Below are 24,432 nucleotides of genomic sequence, written 5' to 3' on the forward strand. Positions count from 1 at the left end.
TGTTATAGTTGCATCGGTCCTGCACTGATGCTATGTTGTTTTTTCATACTGATAACTGGGTAGTTTATCACAAGTTATACGGTGTGATTGGTGTGGCTGGTATGAATCTTGCCCTGGATTAACAAATTCCTTTCCTCATACTGTCCGTCTCCTCTGGGCACAGTTTCTCTAACTGTGGCATAGAGGGAGGAGCCAGTGCACACCCAGAACTAAAGTCTTTCTTAAAGTGCCCATGTCTCCTGTGGAGCCCGTCTATCCCCATGGTCCTTACGGAGTCCCCAGCATCCTCTACGGACTACGAGAAAAAGATTTACCGGTAGGTTTAAAATCTTATTTTCTACTTTATTCTTTTCTATCCTAGTTTATTACGACCAACTCTCATCCAAGGAGTTTGATATTCTACTACCTGCATGCAATTTAAATTGCTTAAATTGTTTATATGGTTGATTTGTCCTTCACAATCCATAATCTGCAACTTGGATGTACTTGTGTCATTGAAAATCTTATAATAAAAATGTATATACAGATACTCAACCTGTATATTGAAAAAAAAAAAAAGTTATAAGACATATGCATTCAATATTTGAAGAAACAAAATAAAATAAAGCTATCTATTGGGTTTCACTAACAAGCACACTGGAAGACTTGACTACTGTTAAAAGACATGCATTACATGGTATAGAGCCACAAACCACAATGTAGTAAAATAAAAACAAACTTACATGTGTATCAAACCTATGTGAGGCTTACATTGATAGTGCAAGATCAACACTCTATCAACTGTGCAAACTAGACTGCACATAAATGCCATAAAATTTATCTGAGATTTTAGTAAATAAGGCCCGTTGCTGTCCGGGTCACGCAGCCGTCACGGCCCGCCCCCATACGGTCCGGTCATGTCTGCGTTGTCCTGACTGTGCCCCCAAAATGGCGGCACAACGCCGCTGGCCCGACTCCTCCTGCCCAGTGACCGCCTCTGCCTGTCAATCAGGCAGAGGCGCTCACTGGGCAGAGATGCTGATCGCATCTCTGGCATGTGCCGGTGCACTGCGGCACCAGCACACACGCACTTCAGACCTGATCTCCTGTTGTGTGAATATGCACAGCAGGGATCAGGTCTGAATTAGGCCCTATATACAGCTGTCAGTAAGGCAGGGATGTGCTGCTGCCAGTGAGGCAGGGATGTGCTGCTGGTAGTGAAGCAGTGATGTGCTGCTGTCAGCGAAGCAGTGCTGTGCTGCTGTCAGCGAGACAGGGATGTGCTGCTGTCAGCGAGGCAGGGATGTGCTGCTGTCAGCGAAGCAGGGATGTGCTGCTGTCAGCGAAGCAGGGATGTGCTGCTGTCAGTGAAGCAGGGATGTGCTGCTGTCAGCGAGGCAGGGATGTGCTGCTGTCAGCGAGGCAGGGATGTGCTGCTGTCAGCGAGGCAGGGATGTGCTGCTATAAGTGAGGTAGGGATGTGCTGCTGTCATTGAAGCAGGAATGTGCTGCTGCAGTGAGGCAGAGATATGCAGCCCACTATCTCCCTATCACCCCTGCCTGAGTCACACACTTTCCCTGTCACCCCTGCCTCAGTTACCCACTATCTCCCAGTCACCGCTGCCTCAGTCAACCACTATATCTGCGATCCCTGCCTCAGTCACCCACTATACCAGTCACCCCTGCTTTAGTCACCCACTGTCACCCTATCACCCCTGCTTCAGTCACCCACTATCCCTGTCAACCCTGCCTCAGTCACCCACTATCTCCCAGTCACCCCTGCCTCAGTCAGCCACTATCCCTGTCACCCCTGCCTCAGTCTCTTACTGTCCCTGTCACCCCTGCCACAGTCATCCACTATCTCCCTATCACCCCTGCCTTAGTCATTTATTATACCTGTCACCCACTTTCTTCCCATACTTACCCAACCCCTTCCTATCACCCCTCCCTCAGTAACCCACTATCTCCCTGTCACCCACTATCTCCCAGTCACCCCGGCCTCAGTCACCCACTATCTCCCACTCATACATGCTTCAGTCACCCACTATCTCCCAGTCATCCCTGCCTCAGTCACCTACTGACACCAGTGCAGACATTTCTGCTGCGGCCTCTCCACTCTCCAGCGTGAACGTCCTGACGACTGAGGAAATCCGCTTCCTAGTTGAGGACTCCGGGAATGAACACTGCCGATATTGCTGTCAGATGACTTTCTACCCAACGGAGGATTTTTGATACTTCCAGCTTTGCCATGCAGTTTCGAGTGCCGCCTTGATGATTTGTGTACACTACCGTGGTGGCGTTGTCAGATTGTACTTGAACAGGCCTGTTCTGTACTAGAGGCAGGGCCAGTGTCAATTAATTGAACACTGCCTGCAATTCCAGAATGTATATCAGGAGGAGAGATTCCTCCCTGGTCCACCGACCCTGGAGAAAGTGTTGCTCCAACACCATGGCCCAGCCCAAAAGACTGGCATCCATTGTCAGGAGGACACAGTTGGAGATCCAGAAGGGATGGCCCCTGCTCAACTGTTGGTCCTGTAGCCACCAGCTCAGTGTCAGACGAACCTCCGGAGTCAAGGAGATCATTTGAGACATCATCCGATGAGGCAGGCCGTCCCACTTGGAGAGGATTAACCTCTGCAGAGGGCGGTAATGAAATTGAGCGTACTCTACCATATCGAAAGCCGACACCATGAGGTCTAGTACTTGCATCGCTGTGTGTATCAACACTCTTGGGCGAGAGAGGACGATACTGTCCTGAATTTTCAGGACTTTCTCTGGAGACAGAAACAATTGTTGGCTGTGTGTGTCCAGCAGTGCCCCTAGGTGCACAATGTTCCGAGCAGGGACCAGCGAGGACTTTTTTCAGTTGATGAGCCACCCGTGGACTTTTAGGAATTGGACCGCCAGTTCCAGATAACTGTGGAGAACCTCTTGGGAGTTCACCAGGATCAGCAAGTCGTCCAGATTTGGCAGGATCCTGATTCTCTGATGGTGAAGGGTCGTCATCACGGCCATGACCTTGGTGAATATCCGAGGTGCCGTGGCCAAACCAGAAGGCAGGACTTGAAATCCAAAAACAAACCAGGCACAACACTGCTTAGCTTCCATCATCAGATGAGATTGGACCAGTGGCGTAACTACTGCCCCCGCAGTCCTCGCGGTGGCTTGGGGGCGAGGGGCTGCGGGGGCGCCACTGATTTACAGCAGACTGACATGCGGACGAGCGTCCGCATGTCAGTCTGCAGTCTCCTTCCCTCCGCCGCTTTTTGGAGGGACACGGAGGGCACACAGCGCGCCTCCCTGTGTCCCTCCTGCTGCATCATCTCCGGCGGCCGCGGGTCTAATAGGGGGAAGTGCCGTCCGTGAGCTCTAATTGGCTCACGAACCGGCACTTCCCCCTATTAGACCCGCGGCCGCCGGAGATGATGCAGCAGGAGGGACACAGGAGAGACGAGCTGTGCCCTCCGTGTCCCTCCAAAAAGCGACGGCGGGGGGGGGGGTAAATATCTGGCACTGGGGGCATATATGGCACAGGGGGGGGGGAGGAATATCTGGCACTGGGGCTTTTCTGGCACTGGGGGGAATATCTGGCACTGGGGGCATATCTGGCACTGGGGGGGATATCTGGCACTGGGGCATATATGGCACTGGGGGGGGAATATCTGGCACTGGGGGCATATATGGCACTCGGGGGGGGGATCTGGCACTGGGGGCATATATGGCACGGGGGGCATATATGGCACTGGGGGGAATATCTGGCACTGGGGGCATATATGGCACTGGGGGGGAATATCTGGCACTGGGGGCATATGTGTACCTGGCACATGGGGGGGACGACTATATTTGGCACTGGGGCATGTAAGTACCTGGCACCGTGGGGGAATATCTGGCACTGGGGACATATGTGGCACTGGGAGCACAGCCCTAGCAACAAGGACTACCTCCTAGCAACGAGCATGACACCCAGTGCATGAAACATCTGGCAACGAGCATGACACCCAGTGCATGAAACACCTGGCAACGAGCATGACACCCAGTGCATGAAACCCCTGGCAACGAGCATGACACCCTGAGCATGAAAACCCCTGGCACCGTGCATGGAACCAAGAGCATGAAACCCCTGGCAACGAGCATGACACCCAGTGCATGAAACCCCTGACAACGAGCAGGTAATTGAAAAGTAATTAGAAGCCTTACTGTAGGACTTAATGTGTAATGGGCATTACGGTGTGTGGCATAATGTATCACGGACATTGCGGTGTGTGTCATAATGTGTCGCAGGCATTACGGTGTATGGTATACTATATCGCGGGCATTGTGATATGTGGTATAATGTCTCAGGGTCATTGCAGTGTGTGGCATAATGTATCACGGACATTGCGGTGTGTGTCATAATGTGTCAGGCATTACGGTGTGTGGTATACTATATCACGGGCATTGTGGTATGTGGTATAATGTCTCAGGGTCATTGCAGTGTGGCATAATACATAACGGGCATTGCGATGTGTGGCATAGGGTATAACGGGCAGGGCATTGCGGTATGTGTCACAGGCATTACGGTGTATGGTATACTATATCACGGGCATTGTGGTCTAATGTCTCAAGGTCATTGCAGTGTGTGGCATAATGTGTCACAGGCATTGTATGTGCTATAATGTATCGGGCATTGCAGTGTGTGGCATAATGTATCACGGACATTGCGGTGTGTGTCATAATGTGTCACAGACATTGTATGTGCTATAATGTATCAGGGGCATTGCAGTGTGTAGCATAATGTATAACGGGCATTGCGATTCCTGTCATAATGTGTCACAGGCATTACGGTGTGTGGCATAATGTGTCACAGACATTACGGTGTGTGGCATAATGTGTCGGGGGCATTACAGTGTGTGCATATTGTGTCGTGCATTATTGTGTGCGGCATAATGTCTAAGGGCCATTGCAGTATGTGGCATAATGTATACTGGGCATTACTATAAGGAGGAAAAATGACAAATAATGTAAGGGGCATGAATCAGGATTATTTTTCTTTCCTGTGGTGGCCAACGTATGGGCGTGCAGGTTGCAAAACTGGGGTATAAGGTAGTCTTTTCCTGCAATGCCACGCCCCTTTATGTGAAACCACGCCCACTCCAACAAAACCACGCCCCTTTTTTGACGCGCGCGCCTTAGGCGCGCGCATATTTATCCCTTTCTTGCTCCCAATTATGGAGCATGAAGGGGGGGGGGGGGGGGCGCCGAAGAATTTCTTGGCTTGGGGGAGAAAAATTTCTAGTTACGCCACTGGATTGGACATATCCAGTGTGATGCGGCTGTAGATGATTTTTGCTGTTTCTAACTTCTACATCAATGAATAAGTTTCAAAATAGAATGCATCAAGAGAACGGTGTTGGTAGTATAAAACTACCTACAGCACCTGGTATTCCCAGGTGGTCTCACATCCAAGAACAAACCAGGCCTAAGATCAGGTGATATTGGGCATATACAGTGTGGTGTGGCTGTAGATGAGCTTAGTGGTTTCTGTTAGAGTTCTTCTACTTCTAACTACTCGTACATAAATGAATAAGCGGACGATTTATTAAACCTGGTGAAATGATAATTTGCATGGTGATAAAGTACCAGCCAATCAGCTCCTAATTGCCATGTCACAGGCTGGGTTTGAAAAATGACAGTTAGGAGCTGACTGGCTGGTACTTTATCACCTTGCACTTTATCAGTTCACCAGGCTTAATAGATCTGCCCCAATGTTTCAAAATGGAATGCATCAAGAGAACGGTGTTGGTATTGTAAAAATACACACAACTCCTGGTATTTCCTGGTGGTCTCCCATCCAAGTACTAAAACCAGGACCAACACTGCTCAGCTTCCATGATCAGGAGAGATTGGGCAAATCCAGTGTGCTGTGGCTGTAGATGAGCTCGTGGTTTCTGTTAGAGCTCTTCTACTTCTAACTTCTGGTACATAAAAGAATATGTGTAAAAATTAAATGTACAGTACCAAGAAAAGGGTGTTGATAGTTTAAAAACACCTAAAGAATCTGATAATACATGGATGGGAGACTGCTTGGTAGTAACAAAGTCCAATACTGCTTTGCTTCAAAGATCAAATGAGATTGGGCATATCCAGTGTGGTGTGGCTTTAGATAAGCTTTGTGGTTTCTGTTAGAGCTCTTCTACTTCTAACTACTGGTACATTAATGAATATGTATAAGGTTGTAGTTTATCCAATATCCCTTTACTACCTTACCTCCCCCCCCCCTCCCCTCCCCTCCCCTCCCCTCCCCTCCTTATAGCTTCCTTTGTTCTCTCCTCCTCGTGTGTGCGTTATTTGTTTTCTCATACGTCCTAGAGGATGCTGGGATCACATTAAGAACCATGGGGTATAGACGGGATCCGCAGGAGACATGGGCACTTTAAGACTTTCAAAGGGTGTGAACTGTCTCCTCCCTCTATGCCCCTCCTCCAGACTCCAGTTTTAGAATTGTGCCCAGTGAGACTGGATGCACTACAGGGGAGCTCTACTGAGTTTCTCTGAAAAGACTTATGTTAGTTTTTCTTATTTTCAGGGAGGCTGCTGGCAACAGTCTCCCTGCTTCGTGGAACTTAGGGGAGAGAAGTATGACCAACTTCTAGTGAGTTCAATGGCTCTGCTTCTGGCTGACAGGACACCATTAGCTCCTGAGGGTGCTGATCGCTGGGTACGCCTAGATGCCCACTCCCGTAGCCTGCCATCACCCCCTTACAGAGCCAGAAGTCAGAAGACAGGCGAGTAGCAGAAGAACAGAAGACTTCTTCTCCAGTGACGGCATTCTGAGGTACCACGCAGCGAGCGGAATGCTGTGCGCCATGCTTCCACACAAACACAGGCACTGCAGGGTGCAGGGCATGTGGGTGGGTGGGGGGGGGCACCGTGGGCAGCATAAATTCCTCACAAAAGGCTGGCAAAAGTGGACATTAGTGCCTGGGCACTGTCCTTACCCCGCCAGCGTAATTAATTATTTGTTTCTGAGCGGGACAGAAGCGTGCCATTACAGCGGCGGGGCTTCTTCCTCACCTCACCAGCACATCTATAGAGCGTTACAAGTCTATCACTATAGAGTTTATTATTTCCCAGACTGTGTACTTTTGGCGCTGGGTTGTGAGCTGAAAAATCCTCTCTGTCCCTCTGACAGATTTACTGTAGGTCTATCCCCCATAAGCCGATGTGTCTGTGGGTACTTGGTACATGTGTGTCAACATGTCGGTGGCTGAATGTTTTTCCCAAGAGGAAACTATATTAGGAATGCAGACATATGATGGTGGCCCTGTTGGCACCACCAATAACTGACTGGGTGAAAGTTTCAATAATATCAGAGTGAGGTTGGATAAATCTGTGTCCCAGACACAGACGTAGAGAATAGATGTGATGGCGTTACCTATGGAGAAGCTGCGACATGACATCCTAGGACACGATACTGCACCATGCATCACCGTTATATTTCAGTGTGCCTTGTCAATATTTAAATCTTGTTCTGTGAGACGTGAGTTGTAAATTGCTAGGAGGTAGTCCTTGTTGCATGGCTGTTGAACACCGGATCCTGAAGGAAAAGGGCATTCCGGAGGAAGTCATTCCTACGCTGATCAAAGCCAGGAAGGACGTGACCGCAAAACATTATCACCACATATGGCGAAAATATGTTGCTTGGTGTGAGGACAGGAAGGCCCCAACGGAGGAATTTCAACTGGGTCGATTCCTGCACTTCCTACAGTCAGGGGTGAATATGGGCCTCAAATTGGGGTCCATTAAGGTCCAGATTTCGGCTCTGTCGATTTTCTTCCAAAAAGAACTGGCTTCCCTGCCGGAAGTTCAGACTTTTGTTAAAGGAGTGCTGCATATTCAGCCTCCTTTTGTGCCTCCAGTGGCACCTTGGGATCTCAACGTGGTGTTGGATTTCCTTAAATCACATTGGTTTGAGCCACTTAAAACCGTGGAGTTAAAATATCTCACGTCGAAAGTGGTCATGCTATTGGCCCTGGCTTCGGCCAGGCGTGTGTCAGAGTTGGCGGCTTTGTCATGTAAAAGCCCTTATGTGATTTTCCATATGGATAGGGCGGAATTGAGGACTCATCCCCAATTTCTGCCTAAGGTGGTTTCAGCGTTTCATTTGAACCAACCTATTGTGGTGCCTGCGGCTACTCGGAACTTGGAGGATTCCAAGTTGCTGGATGTAGTCAGGGCCCTGAAAATTTATGTTTCCAGAATGGCTGGAGTCAGGAAAACTGACTCGCTGTTTATCCTCTACGCACCAAACAAGATGGGTGCTCCTGCTTCAAAGCAGACTATTGCTCGCTGGATATGTAGCACAATTCAGCTTGCACATTCTGCGGCGGGACTGCCGCATTCTAGATCAGTAAAAGCCCATTCCACGAGGAAGGTGGGCTCTTCTTGGGCGGCTGCCCGAGGGGTCTCTGCTTTACAACTTTGCCGAGCTGCTACTTGGTCGGGGTCAAACACATTTGCAAGATTTTACAAGTTTGACACCCTGGCTGAGGAGGACCTGGAGTTCGCTCATTCGGTGCTGCAGAGTCATCCGCACTCTCCCTCCCGTTTGGGAGCTTTGATATAATCCCCATGGTCCTTACGGAGTCCCAGCATCCACTTAGGACGTCAGAGAAAATAAGATTTTACTCACCGGTAAATCTATTTCTCGTAGTCCGTAGTGGATGCTGGGCGCCCATCCCAAGTACTTGTACATAGTTATTGTTAACAAAAGGGTTATTGTTGAGAGCCATCTGTGCAGAGGCTCCGTTGTTGTCATACTGTTAACTGGGTATAATATCACGAGTTGTACGGTGTGATTGGTGTGGCTGGTATGAGTCTTACCCGGGATTCAAAATCCTTCCTTAGTGTCAGCTCTTCCGGGCACAGTATCCTAACTGAGGTCTGGAGGAGGGTCATAGGGGGAGGAGCCAGTGCACACCAGGTAGTCCTAAAGCTCTCTTTAGTTGTGCCAAGTCTCCTGCGGAGCCGCTATTCCCCATGGTCCTTACGGAGTCCCAGCATCCACTACGGACTACGAGAAATAGATTTACCGGTGAGTAAAATCTTATTATATATATATATATATATATATATATATATGACTTGGGGTTTGTTTTATTAGATAGAGCATGTCCCTGTGAAGTGCCTTTTGGGGTTGTGGTTTTTCAGAAAGTTACAGGTTTTTTTTAATTAAGAGAAATATGCCCCATTATAGAGATCGGACATTTCAATTTGTTGCGCCTGCGCAGTGGCCGCCAGCAGGGGGTGTACTAGAGTGCCTTCTCTTGAGAGCCGCAATGTGGCTGCCTTCTCCCCGGTTATTCTGTAAATAGGAAAATAACCTCACAGGTTCACATAGGGCAGAGTTGCCACTACTAGTGCAGGGCTGTAACTTACAGTACTAAGGAAAAGCCATATACTAAAGCGGCACGGTGACCTCACCCCTCTCAGAGACACCAGGGCGCAGCACACTGGTACACACACCTGTTAGCTCAGGGCAGCACTATAGGACCCTCCTGTAATGCTGTGCTGGCGGCGTGTAGTGATCAGGGCACTGGGAGACTGGCTGGCTGGTCTCCGTCTCTGTTGCCTATAGAACTTCCACCTCTGTTATATATCAGGGCTGCTCTCCTGTTGTTATGATTCCAATACTCTGGTCTGGGGATATCTTATAGCAAGGACCTGAGTACTGGAACGTAATGCTTGGAAAGGGAGTGGGAACGGGAATAGCCCCTGGCGCCCTATCTCCGTTGTCTCGCCCGTGCTGTCAGAAATCTCTTGCGAGACTATGGTTGCTTGGGCCCATGGCAGCCGCGTTTGAAGGGCGGATTACGTCTGCCCAACTCCGATGCCCCCTCAGGTCTTAATGGGAGACAAAGAGAAATCCGAGACAGGGTGATAACAAGGGGCCCTCTACTAAACAACAAAGCCAGGGGCTCAAAACTAACTTTAAACTAGAGTATGTGCGGAAAACCGCCAGGGAAAAGGACAACCAAAATACCCACTTGTCCACTCTTCTACCCGGCACCGGCGAGTTCCGGAGAGGAGTGTGGGAGCGTAAACCTCCGCAAATGCACCAACACAGAATACAAAATAAAGCGGCCTAGGCCGCAGCACGCGGCAGAGCCGCCACTCACGAAAACCACACGAGATCCTCTAGCGACTGTTGCGGGTAAATGAGGACTGGAAGACTCCTTGGGAAGAGATGACAACACTAAGATTCAGGAACTCTGAGGACAGGAATGACCGGACACAGCAGAACTGGAACAGACATCAGCAAACCAAAGCAGCATGCAGGAAGCTATTACCGGCGTCTGTGTGAAGCACTGAGAAGGTATTTAGCAGGGAGTCCTTCAATCAGAAGTTCAGAGCCTGATTAGCACAATGCCGTGCAGCTGCCTTGCTGCACGACCAGAAGACAAGTGTGTGTGTGTAGTTCACTTGATTGACCCTGCAAGGGGAGCGCAGTCCGTCCGTGGCGTCCCCGTTGCTAGGGTCCAGGCGGCTCAGCGCGCCCGGCGTCCTAGCGTTGCTAGGGAGCCGGCGGCTAGCACGCTCGGCGTCCCTAGTTGCTAGGCGCCGGGCCGCGAGGACATCGCGGACCACGGCGCCTAACACCTGTGTGTTCTCTTCCTCTCCTACCTCACACTGGAACTGGCCGCCCAGAGAACGAGAGGGCAGCGGCTGACATCAGAGAGGGTGCAGCAATCTGTGTGGGCAGAGCCCCTCACAGCAAGGTGTCCTTATGCTGTGCCCCGTGTAATCACTGTGATCCATACAGACTCTCACCCTGGTATGCTCTCTATTATTTATTTTTTTACACTGCGGCATGCTCGAGGGAAGGGAGCAGGCACCACCCCACCGCCACTACTCCTCCGCCAGCATCACTGCCGAGCCGGTCAGTGTTCCGGCGGCAATGAGCAGTAGGCAGCCACCAGCAACAACAGTCAGGAAGCTGTTACTCCCGGCAGCAGTAGCGTCAAGCTGCAATTCAGCCAGCGGCACGATGATCCGGGAGACAGTGGCAGCACAGGGAAGCAGTACCCCCTCCAATCGCAGCACCAACTAGGAGACTGAGGCAGCAACCTGCCCCCAGCAGCAGCACCACCCTGATGATAGGTAAGATGCATTTTGGTGTCACAAGAAGGTGGCCGGAGTAGTGGCTGGCTGTGGTCACACCCCGGGGAAAAGTGATAGTGATTTCAGTGTTCCCTTGCGCGGGGATTGGATGTGTAGATGTATGGAGGCTATGTATGTATAGATGTGAGCGGCAGTGTGCGGATGTATGAGAGCGGCAGTGTGCGGATGTATGAGAGCGGCAATGTACGGCTGTATAACTGCGTCGGTGTGCGGCTGTATGAGTGCGATGGTGTGCGGCTGTATGCGTGCGGCGGTGTGCTGCTGTAAGAGTGCGGCAGTCTGCGGCTGTAAGAGTACGGCTGTAAGAGTGCGGGGTTGTACGGATGTATGAGAGCGGGGTTGTACGGATGTATGAGAGCGGGGTTGTACGGATGTATGAGAGCGGGGTTGTACGGATGTATGAGAGCGGCAGTGTATGGATGTATGAGAGCAACAGTGTACAGTTGTGTGAGAGCGGCAGTGTGCGGATGTATGAGAGTGGCGGTGTACGGATGTATGAGAGCGGCAGTGTATGGATGGCAGCGTCATAGGGAGGGATGTCGGAATGCTGTTATAGGGTTCCTAATACAAAATGCCACGTTGGGCTTGATGGGCAGGTAGTGCGGCAAGCACACCCAAATTGGCATCTGACGTCGCCTGCAGTCCACACTGTTGTGAGGAGTCAGAGTTAATTTTGACTGTGTAGTGTACTCACAGAGGACCTACCGCCCGTCCCCTCCTCGCATCTGAGCAGCAGGTCAGGCTCTTATTTTCTTTTTAATCAGGAGAGGCCGAGTGAACTGTGAGCAGGGGGGCAGAGCTACATGGGACCCAGAGGGGCTGCTGTGCTGTCAGAGAGGGAGAGGAAGAGAGAGATGAAGCTACTGCAGATCCCCAGCTGATTGTGAGGTGCCGGGTTGAAGGGTGATGTGATCACCCTTCTCCCTCGCTGCCGCTGGGGACCGCATCTAGGCTTCCTCCATCGAGGGCATGCGGCGCAGCAGTGGGCAGCGTGTAATGAGTTTGTCTGACTCATTATACTGCTGCCTGTTGTGGACACCTCCGTCCGTACGGACTGGTGTACATGCCCAGCACAGAGGTGACAGTGTTGGTGGAAGTGCTGCCCAGTTCTGACCCTGCAGGCCTCCCTGATCTGACTGCGGCCGCTGCTACTGCTGCGGCCCGAAACCCCTGCCGGTCCCCTCCATAGACTTCTGCCTGTCCAGCGCTGAGGTACTAGGGGTATCCCAGCTGCGGGAAGGGTATGTCTCTGGCTTTCTCTCCGGCAGGGGAAGGTGACAGCGGCGGAGGAAGTGTTGCCCACCTCAGACACTGCAGGCCTCCCCGATCCAGCTGCGGCCACAGCTGATGCTGCCAGAACCCCCTGCTGGTCTCCTTTGTTGACTGCCGCATGGCCAGTGCTGAAGTACTGGGGGTAGGCCAGCTACGGGAAGAGTGTCTCTGCCTCGGGCTCTCTCTCTCTGTCAGGGGAAGGAAGGGCTGATTCTCTGGCACAACAGGGAGGGCTAGGCTGCAGGAACACAGCACTGGAAGAAACAGGAGGCCGAACTCATGACCAAAAAGTGAGCAGTGCAGTGATCAGCCCCCTAGTCTTTCCCTCTCTCTGGGTGCAGAGCTGTATTCTACAGAGAGAGCTGGGATGGGAAGAAGGGGAACGGCACCTGACACACATACACGCGCGGCACCTGACACACACATACACGCGCAACACCTGACACACACACATACACGTGCGGCACCTGACACACACACACGTAGCATCAGACACAATAAAATAAACATGCAGCACCTGACCCACACATACACGCGCAACACCTGACACACACACATACACGTGCGGCACCTGACACACACACACGTAGCATCAGACACAATAAAATAAACATGCAGCACCTGACCCACACATACACGCGCAACACCTGACACACACACATATACACGTGCGGCACCTGACACACACACGTACCATCAGACACAATAAAATAAACATGCAGCACCTGACACATGCATATACACGCAGCACCTGACACATGCATATACACGCAGCACCTGACACATACATATACACGCACACCATCAGACACACACATACACACGCAGTGCCTTACTCACACACACATAGACACGTGCAGCACCTGACACAGACATACGTATTCATGCACAGCACCAGACATACACTTGTACACACGCGGAGCACCTGATACTCACACACATATACACCCGCAACACCTGACACACACACACACACACACGTGCGGCAGCTGACGCATACACACGCACCATCAGACACACTCATATATACACGCAGCACCTGACACACACATACACACAGGAGCTGACACACACATACACAGGCAGCACCTGACACACACACACATATACACGCGCAGCACCTGACACCACGCACTCACACGTACAAGCAATGCATTTCACGCCTACCTCCAGCCTCAGTTACAGGCTGCTGCCGCCTACCCCCCTCCCTGCATCAGCTGCAAAGGCAGCAAAATATTTTGACCAAAGTCTAAAGGCCCGTACACATTAAACGATGTCGCTCTGTGAGCGACATCGTCTAATGTTTCCCCTCCCGGGCCGGCCGGCGGCCGACTGTACACACTGAGCGATATGACCGCTCATATCGCTCAGTGACGTCACGCCCCCGCCAGCCCTGCATGAAGGTCGTGGACGACAGTCCACATCCTTCCTGCATGCCCTACCGACAGCGAAGATTGTTGCCGACCCGCGGGGCCGCGCATCGTTTGTCGCTGGCTGCATACACACTTAACGATAAAATGAGCGACGTCGCTCATTAAATCGTTAAGTGTGTACGGACCTTAAACAATTTGGTTTGGTTAATAAAATAATTTTGCACAGAACAGTGATGTTATACGAACATTTTCATTAAACATTTAAAAAATCAAATGTTTATTCTTACAGTGAAATTTTACATTTCTGAATAAAAAAAATAAATTTAAAAAAAGCGATGAAATTCCATAGACAAAAAACCTTATGGTTTCACATGTCCCATTAAGGCTTCTTAGACATGATCGAAATTTCAGAAACCTGTTGTAACTCTTCCACTCAAACTCCAAAAAGCAATGAAATTCCGATCATTAAGGCTGACGCCTTAATGGACGTGTTCCTTGCGCAATACAGATATGGTATGCCATCACAGCCTGTGGGTAAGTGCAGATTCAGCACTCTCACAGAGTGAGATTGCTGTCACTCACACAATGGTGGAGCTGCTAATTCACAGATGTGTGTGCTCATTGGAATACACACATGCAGTCTATGCAACTGAAGGTCTGAGCGGAAGACAAAGCTGCTCAGATGAGGTAAGAGTGTTGTTGATTGGAGGGAGGAGAGCAGTGTGGATGGGGGAACAGAAGTGTGTGGATAGAGGGAACACTAAGCAGCACTAATGGGGGGGACAGAGAAACACAGGGGGTAATTCAGACCGCAGCAGCAGCAGCGATTGCAGTCTGAATTAGTTTGTGAGGTGCGCACGTGCAATGGCCGCACTGCGCGTGCGTACCCCAGGAGCCCAGTGAGATGCTATCACCCTGCCTGATTGATAGGCAGAGGTGGTTGCGGGGAAGGAGGGGGGCGTGCAAACAGCGTTAGAATGCCATTGGCAGGGCATGGTCTGCACAACGGAGGCGTTTCCGGACCACTGGGGGGTGGGCTGTGGCGGTTATCCCCCTGCCAAGAGCGCAGGATCCACTAAATTTACCTTCAGGATGTCAGCTACATGAATAGGGTAAGAGTGGTGTGGATAGGGGGTAGATTAAGCAGCAAGTATGGGAAGGGAGACAGAGCGGTGCAGATGGGGGAAATGGTGCAGATGGGTTGAAAACACTGGCATGGATGGGTAGAAAACTGGTGCAGATGGGAGAGAAGACAGTGTGCCATGTACTGGAGGAGGCAGAGTGACGTTGAAGAAGGAAACACTGAGCAGCACAGAGAGAAGGAAACGGTGGTACAGACAATGCACAGGTGGGGAAAGACAGATGGTACAGATAAGTTAGTACAGACTAGCACAGATGGGAGAACACAGCAGTAGGGATTGGGGAAGACCGGGCAGCATGGGGGTGTATAGGGGAAGTAAGTGTAGATGCATAGACCGTAGATGGGGTATTATAGTTTAGCAATTAACCAAGATGTTTGAGGGAGCTAAATGTGTATACTAAGTGAGATGGATGTATGGAGTTAGAAGGATGTTGTAACAAGGTGGCTTTGTTGTGTTGACTGAATGGGATGGTTGTGGGCACTGCGTGGGATGGGAGCACCACAAAACTGCTCAGACCTTCAGTTGCATAGACTGCATGTGTGTATTCCAATGAGCACACAAATCTGTGAATTAGCAGCTCCACCATTGTGTGAGTGACAGCAATCTCACTCTGTGAGAGTGCTGAATCTGCACTTACCCACAGGCTGTGATGGCATACCATATCTGTATTGCGCAAGGAACACGTCCATTAAGGCGTCAGCCTTAATGATCGGAATTTCATTGCTTTTTGGAGTTTGAGTGGAAGAGTTACAACAGGTTTCTGAAATTTCGATCATGTCTAAGAAGCCTTAATGGGACATGTGAAACCGTAAGGTTTTTTGTCTATGGAATATATATATATATATCACAAACATATATGATTCATACATATATCACACACACATACATGATACATACATGAGAAAGACCTGGGATGGTGATGAGGCCAGGGCCCCCTGCTGATGTTGCATTGAGGAAGGCAGTGTTCCAGGGCGGATGCCAGTCGGGGAGAGCGCCGCGCAGCCCGGGAAAAATACTGCTGAGGAGCTACATCTGGAAGAGCCCCTGGGAGGGAGAGTGCCACATGCCCCATCCTGCGCGGCAGACTCTGCAGGCCTGCACATGGGAAGGGAGGTCTCTGGCCACACATACTCACCCTTCTGCTGAAGCCCCGCTGCTGTCCCCATCAGCGATCTCCAGCGGGGAGCGGGGCCAGGATGAACCTCAACCTGTGAGAACTATCTTCATGATCAAGAGATCTCATATGCAAGATAAGTATGTGTTGGGATAGGGCTGGGGAGGGCGGCTGCTCGGGCACACCCCCGTCAAGTTAAGGAGATTTAACTGAGGAAGCACAAGGGAACTCTCGTCTGGGGACAACAACTGCAGGGAGAACACATCTTTTCAGATGAACATGGGAGGGCGGAAGGCTGCCTAATACTGAAGCACCCTCAGACATTAAACCATATGCAACAACTATTGCAAGCATTCCTGGGGGAAGGTCTGCAGCAGACGGATTTGCATACGGTGATGTCATCCAAGCAGTGGGCCAAAGTTGGCTGGAACCCTCATCTGTATATGAAAAGAGAAAAGGGGCATGCAGGGCATGGCGGCCTTTTGCGGCGCTTGTATAACCCCAAGTTTGCATTAAACACCCCCACCCTCCTTCGGTGTGGGGCTCATGTTGGCCATGCCCAAGCCCCTGAAGCATTCAAGCTGATTTCTTGCAGCAGCTGGGCACTGTAACAGCTTCAGAGCTGCTCTACAAGACAAGTAAAAGGGTGTGGGCCCTGCAGCACCACCTGTAGTTTGCATACACACATATATAGGACAGCATCTCTTATATGCCCCAGGGTCAATAAAATAGTATCCTTGTCTAGGCTATCCATCCCCTCAGATAAGGTATTTGTCCATGCCGCTACAGCACTACACACCCAGGCCGACGCAATTGCCGGTCTGAGTAAGGTACCTGAATGTGTATAAATGGACTTCAGGGTAATCTCCTGTTTGCGGTCAGCACACTCTTTGAGGGTAGCCGTATCCTGGGACGGGAGGGCTACCTTCTTGGATAAGCGTGTTAATGCTTTGTCCACCCTAGGGGAGGATTCCCATCGTAACCTATCCGTTGATGGGAAAGGATACGCCATAAGAATCCTTTTGGAAATCTGCAGTCTTTTATCTGGAGATTCCCAAGCTTTTTCACATAACTCGTTCAGCTCGTGTGAGGGGGGAAAGGTTACCTCAGGCTTCTTACCCTTGTACATATGTACCCTCTTGTCAGCGACAGGGGGTTCCTCTGTGATGTGCAAAACATCTTTTATTGCCATAATCATAAATCGAATGGATTTTGCCAATTTTGGCTGTAACTTTGCATCATCGTAATCGACACTGGAGTCAGAATCCGTGTCGGTATCTGTGTCAACAATCTGGGATAGTGGGCGCTTATGAGACCCTGACAGTCCCTGCAACATAGGATCAGGCATGGGTTTAAACCCTGACTGTCCCAAAGCTTCTGCCTTGTCTAATCTTTTGTGCAATGAGTTTACACTAGCATTTAAAACATTCCACATATCCATCCAATCAGCTGTCGGCGGAGACACCACATTCATTTGCTCCCGCTCCTCTCTAATATAGCCTTCTTCCTCAGACATGTCGACACACGTGTACCGACACACTACACACACAGGGAATGCTTTTTCTGAAGACAGTTTCCCCACAAGGCCCTTTGGAGAGACAGAGAGAGAGTATGCCAGCACACCCCCCAGCGCTATATAACCCAGGAATAAAACAGTAACTTAATGTTTGCCCAGTAGTGCTGCTGTATGTAATTTGCGAATTATGTGCCCCCCCCCTCTTTTCGACCCTCTTGTCTAACGTGGTATAAGCAGGGTAGAGTCCGGGGAGCTTCCTCTCAGCGGTGCTGTGGAGAAAAAATGGCGCTGGTGAGTGCTGAGGGAGAAGCCCCGCCCCCTCGGAGGCGGGCTTCTGTCCCGCTTAAACTGTAAAATTGGTGGGGGCTTATACATATATAAAGTGCCCAGCTGTATATATGTTATATTTTTGCGAAAGAGGTTTATATTGCTGCCCAGGGCGCCCCCCCTGCGCCCTGCACCCTTACAGTGACCGGAGTATGTGAGGTGTATGGGAGCAAAGGCGCACAGCTGCAGTGCTGTGCGTTACCTCAGTGAAGATCATGAAGTCTTCTGCCGCCTCTGAAGTCTTCTTTTCTTCTCATACTCACCCGGCTTCTATCTTCCGGCTCTGCGAGGGGGACGGCGGCGCGGCTCTGGGACGGACGGCGAGGGTGAGATCCTGCGTACCAATCCCACTGGAGCTAATGGTGTCCAGTAGCCTAAGAAGCAGGACCTTGCAACTCAGAGAGTAGGGCTGCTTCTCTCCCCTCAGTCCCTCGATGAGGGAGTCTGTTGCCAGCAGTGCTCCCTGAAAATTAAAAACCTAACAAAATACTTTCTGTCAGAAAGCTCAGGAGAGCTCCTGAAAAGCACCCAGTCTCCACTGGGTACAGTATCAAACTGAGGTCTGGAGGAGGGGCATAGAGGGAGGAGCCAGTGCACACCCAGAACTAAAGTCTTTCTTAAAGTGCCCATGTCTCCTGCGGAGCCCGTCTATCCCCATGGTCCTTACGGAGTCCCCAGCATCCTCTAGGACGTTAGAGAAAATAGGATTTTAATACCTACCGGTAAATCCTTTTCTCTTAGTCCGTAGAGGATGCTGGGCACCCGTCCCAGTGCGTACTGTGTCTGCAGTTATTAAATGGCCCTTAACTCCAGAACATTTATGTGGAGATGAAAACATCCAAGGAAGACTTGACCATCTTCCTTGGATGTTTTCCCCCTGTGTGACTGCTCTCCAGCCTCGGAGGGTTGCATCCGTGGTCCCTAGGATCCCGTCCTGGATCCCGAACCATCGCCCCTCTAGGTGGTGAGAACTGTGCAGCCACCAATGGAGTGAGATTCTGGTCTTGGAAGACAGGATTATCCTCCGGTGCATGTGTAGGTGGGATCCGGACCACTTGTCCAACAGGTCCCACTGGAACACTCTGGCATGGAACCTGCCAAACTGAATGGCCTCGTAGGCCGCAACCATCTTCCCCAGCAACTGAATGCATTGATGGATTAACACTCTTGCTGGTTTCAGAATTTGTTTGACCAGACTCTGGATCTCCAGAGCCTTTCCACTAGAAGAAAACCTCTTCTGTGTCCAGTATCACTCCCAAAAACAACAACCGCGTCATTGGGACCAACTGCGATTTTGGCAAGTTTAGGAGCCAACCATGTTGTTGAAGAACTGTCAGGGAGAATAGATGTTTTGCACCAACTGGTCCCTGGATCTCGCCTTTATCAGGAGATCATCCAAGTACGGGATAATTGTGACTCCTTGCTTGCGAAGGAGGACCATCATTTCCGCCATCACCCTGGTGAAAATCCTCGGAGCCGTGGACAGACCAAACGGCAACGTCTGAAATTGGTAATGACAATCCTGAATTGCAAACCTCAGGTAGCTTGATGCAGTGGCTAAATGGGAACATATAAGTAGGCATCCTTTATGTCTACCAAAACCATGAAATCTCCTTTATCCCCCGGACTGGAGATCACTACCCTGAGAGATTCCATCTTGAAATTGAATTTCTTTAGGTAGAAATTAAGGGATTTCAGATTTAAGATTGGTCTGACTGAGCCGTCCGGCTTCGGGACCACGAAGAGGCTTGAATAAAAACCTTCTCCCTGCTGACTAAGGCTGATTTGAACAATCGGTGAGGGGGAACGTCTTGAAACCCCAGTTTGTACCCTTGGGACACTATTTGTAAAACCCACGAGTCCAGGTCCGAATGAATCTAGAACTGACTGAAGAGTTTTAGACGTGCCCCCCACTGGTGCGGGCTCCTGCAAGAGAGCCCCAGCGTCATGCAGTGGATTTGGCAGAAGCAGAGGATGATCTCTGCTCCTGTGATCTTGAAGAGGCTACAGACCTCTTCCCTCTTTTCCTTCCTCTACCTGCAAAGAAAGGGGAATCTTAACTTCTTGCATATCTATTGGGCCGAAATGACTGCGTCAGATAATGATGCGTCTTCATCCGTTGAGAGGGAACATAGGGCAAGAAGGATGACTTACCTGCGGGAGCTGCCGAGATCAAATTAACTAGGCCGTCGCCAAACAAGGCTTCACCTTCATAGGGAAGAGACTCCCTTTCTTCTTGGAGTCAGCATCAGCATTCCCTTGGTGAATCCACAATGCCCTCCTATCCGAGACTGCCATGAAATTGGCCCGTGAGCACTTGTGCCCGGTGTAGGATTTTTAAATATGTGTAGTTTACTGTATGCAAGGGTTTAAAACCTTTTAGGAACTGAGATCTAAGGTGTATTACATGTAGTTTAAAAAAAACAAAAAAGGTTTATTTTATGGCAGTAGTTTCCAAACTGGGGTTCTTGCACTGGTAGCATAGTTTGGTGGTCCAGGACCAATTAAAATTATTTATACTTTATTAAAGTGGCAAAACCATTCCCTCACAACATAACTGAACCTGAGGATGACATGCTATAAACACAATTTACTTAATTTTATATTTTTTTCTGAATTTCTCAATAAAAAAAACTTTGGCCTAGGGGTGCCGTGAAACAAATTTTGATACTCTAGGGCAGGGGTGTCAAACCCATGGGCCGCATGCCGCCCCCAATGCATCCTTTTGTGGCCCACAGGCCGAGGTCCGACAGGGGTCCTTTTGTGGCCCGATCACCTTGCTTAGAGCGAGGGCAGGAGAGTGCAGCCAGAGTCTTTGCTTTCTATGTGCGGCACCATCTTCCCGAAGAGATCACCGGGAAGATAGTGCCCCTTCCACTGGCTACAGCACAGGTATACTGGGGTGGGGTAGCAAACTGGGGGCCCCAATGGGCCCCTCCAGCAGTCCCTCTACCAAAACACGTCTTTTGGTGGTTTTGCGGTGTTGTTATAACTACATGGTGACGATACTGTAGCACAGAGATTTTCAACCATTTACAACTCACGTCACACAGAACAAGATTTAAATATTGACAAGGCACACTGAAATATAATGGTGATGCATGGTGCAGTATCGTGTCCTAGGATGTCATGTCGCAGCTTCTCCATAGGTAACGCCTGAACAGGCCCGGTGACAGGGGGGACAAAGGGGACACTTGTTCAGGGCTCCAAGTATTAAGAACAGAAATAATGGGGCCACAGTGCCAATATTGCTTTTTAAAGTGTATCCACCAACTGCTCAATTTAAGCAGGAAAACAATTAACAGGCCAACTAAACCCTCCCCCCCTCCTTTTACCCCATCACTTTGTCCAGTCCCTGTGGTCCATACTGTATTGCCATTATTATGCATTTTGCTGTGCTGGCCCTTTTCTGAATGTCCCTGCCACCGCCACCGAAGAGCTGGATAGCCCAGTATGAAAACCACCTGCCGGCCTCACTGACGGTCCGAGTCAAAGGCTCCATTTTTTTTAAAGATCCCTCTGCCAAGTTAAGGGGGGGTTGAGGGGGCCCCAGAGATATCAGTGTACTGGGCCCCGAGATTTCTGTTGCTGGCCCTGACCCTCAGGGGCGTATCTACCCCTTGGCCAGGATGGCACTTGCCAGGGGCACCATCCAGCTGTGCCAACCGTGGCTAAGGGATAGAGTTCTGCAGTCTCGAAAGGGCGCCATGGCAATCAGCGTGGGACTGACCAATTAGACGGTGAGGGAAGGATACTGAAATTGTCCCAACCCTGTTACAGTTTGAAACGCCCCTCAACTGCTGTCCACTGCTTCACTCCTAGCTCTGCCCCTTTGAAATTCTTAATCCCTACCCCCCGGTAGGCGGAGTTCTCCAGGCCCATACTCAGGAGTCACCACTGCTGTACATTATGTGCCGGTTGTAGAGGCAGAGCGGGGAACATCAGAGAACGCCACAAATTACACAGTGGGCAAGGAGATGGCTGGAGACAGCTGCACAGCCATGCCTTGCAAGTTCGAGAGAGCTGTTGAATTTCAGCACTTCAAGTCAGAGCCTGCCCCCTGCTGCCCAAGCAGTCCGTGACAGTTAGTGTCGAGGAGGGGGGGATTTGTGCATGTGTGCTATCAGTGTGTGTGTGGGGGGGGTGGGGGGGTGGAGGATGTGTGTGACTGTGAGGGAGCTGTCAGTGTCAGTGGGGAGAGGAGCAGGAGGGAGTTGTCAGTGTGTGGAAGTGATGAGAGTTGTCAGTACTGGGGAAATGTGTGTGTGTGTGTGTGTACTAGATTTAGGAGTGTGTGTTTGTGAGAGGTTTCAGTTGGGGAATTAGAGTTCATACAGTAATTAGAGATGAGCGCCTGAAATTTTTCGGGTTTTGTGTTTTGGTTTTGGGTTCGGTTCCGCGGCCGTGTTTTGGGTTCGAACGCGTTTTGGCAAAACCTCACCGAATTTTTTTTGTCGGATTCGGATGTGTTTTGGATTCGGGTGTTTTTTTCCAAAAACACTAAAAAACAGCTTAAATCATAGAATTTGGGGGTCATTTTGATCCCAAAGTATTATTAACCTCAAAAACCATAATTTCCACTCATTTTCAGTCTATTCTGAATACCTCACACCTCACAATATTATTTTTAGTCCTAAAATTTGCACCGAGGTCGCTGTGTGAGTAAGATAAGCGACCCTAGTGGCCGACACAAACACCGGGCCCATCTAGGAGTGGCACTGCAGTGTCACGCAGGATGTCCCTTCCAAAAAACCCTCCCCAAACAGCACATGACGCAAAGAAAAAAAGAGGCGCAATGAGGTAGCTGTGTGAGTAAGATTAGCGACCCTAGTGGCCGACACAAACACCGGGCCCATCTAGGAGTGGCACTGCAGTGTCACGCAGGATGGCCCTTCCAAAAAACCCTCCCCAAACAGCACATGACGCAAAGAAAAAAAGAGGCGCAATGAGGTAGCTGTGTGAGTAAGATTAGCGACCCTAGTGGCCGACACAAACACCGGGCCCATCTAGGAGTGGCACTGCAGTGTCACGCAGGATGGCCCTTCCAAAAAACCCTCCCCAAACAGCACATGACGCAAAGAAAAAAATTGGCGCAATGAGGTAGCTGACTGTGTGAGTAAGATTAGCGACCCTAGTGGCCGACACAAACACCGGGCCCATCTAGGAGTGGCACTGCAGTGTCACGCAGGATGTCCCTTCCAAAAAACCCTCCCCAAACAGCACATGACGCAAAGAAAAAAAGAGGCGCAATGAGGTAGCTGTGTGAGTAAGATTAGCGACCCTAGTGGCCGACTCAAACACCGGGCCCATCTAGGAGTGGCACTGCAGTGTCACGCAGGATGTCCCTTCCAAAAAACCCTCCCCAAACAGCACATGACGCAAAGAAAAAAAGAGGCGCAATGAGGTAGCTGTGTGAGTAAGATTAGCGACCCTAGTGGCCGACACAAACACCGGGCCCATCTAGGAGTGGCACTGCAGTGTCACGCAGGATGTCCCTTCCAAAAAACCCTCCCCAATCAGCACATGATGCAAAGAAAAAGAAAAGAAAAAAGAGGTGCAAGATGGAATTGTCCTTGGGCCCTCCCACCCACCCTTATGTTGTATAAACAAAACAGGACATGCACACTTTAACCAACCCATCATTTCAGTGACAGGGTCTGCCACACGACTGTGACTGATATGACGGGTTGGTTTGGACCCCCCCCAAAAAAGAAGCAATTAATCTCTCCTTGCACAAACTGGCTCTACAGAGGCAAGATGTCAACCTCATCTTCACCCTCCGATATATCACCGTGTACATCCCCCTCCTCACAGATTATCAATTCGTCCCCACTGGAATCCACCATCTCAGCTCCCTGTGTACTTTGTGGAGGCAATTGCTGCTGGTCAATGTCTCCGCGGAAGAATTGATTATAATTCATTTTAATGAACATCATCTTCTCCACATTTTCTGGATGTAACCTCGTACGCCGATTGCTGACAAGGTGAGCGGCGGCACTAAACACTCTTTCGGAGTACACACTTGTGGGAGGGCAACTTAGGTAGAATAAAGCCAGTTTGTGCAAGGGCCTCCAAATTGCCTCTTTTTCCTGCCAGTATAAGTACGGACTGTGTGACGTGCCTACTTGGATGCGGTCACTCATATAATCCTCCACCATTCTATCAATGTTGAGAGAATCATATGCAGTGACAGTAGACGACATGTCCGTAATCGTTGTCAGGTCCTTCAGTCCGGACCAGATGTCAGCATCAGCAGTCGCTCCAGACTGCCCTGCATCACCGCCAGCGGGTGGGCTCGGAATTCTGAGCCTTTTCCTCGCACCCCCAGTTGCGGGAGAATGTGAAGGAGGAGATGTTGACAGGTCGCGTTCCGCTTGACTTGACAATTTTGTCACCAGCAGGTCTTTCAACCCCAGCAGACCTGTGTCTGCCGGAAAGAGAGATCCAAGGTAGGCTTTAAATCTAGGATCGAGCACGGTGGCCAAAATGTAGTGCTCTGATTTCAACAGATTGACCACCCGTGAATCCTTGTTAAGCGAATTAAGG

This window comes from Pseudophryne corroboree, unplaced genomic scaffold (genome assembly GCF_028390025.1).
Source record: "Pseudophryne corroboree isolate aPseCor3 unplaced genomic scaffold, aPseCor3.hap2 scaffold_625, whole genome shotgun sequence".
In the NCBI taxonomy this organism is placed as follows: Eukaryota; Metazoa; Chordata; class Amphibia; order Anura; family Myobatrachidae; genus Pseudophryne; species Pseudophryne corroboree.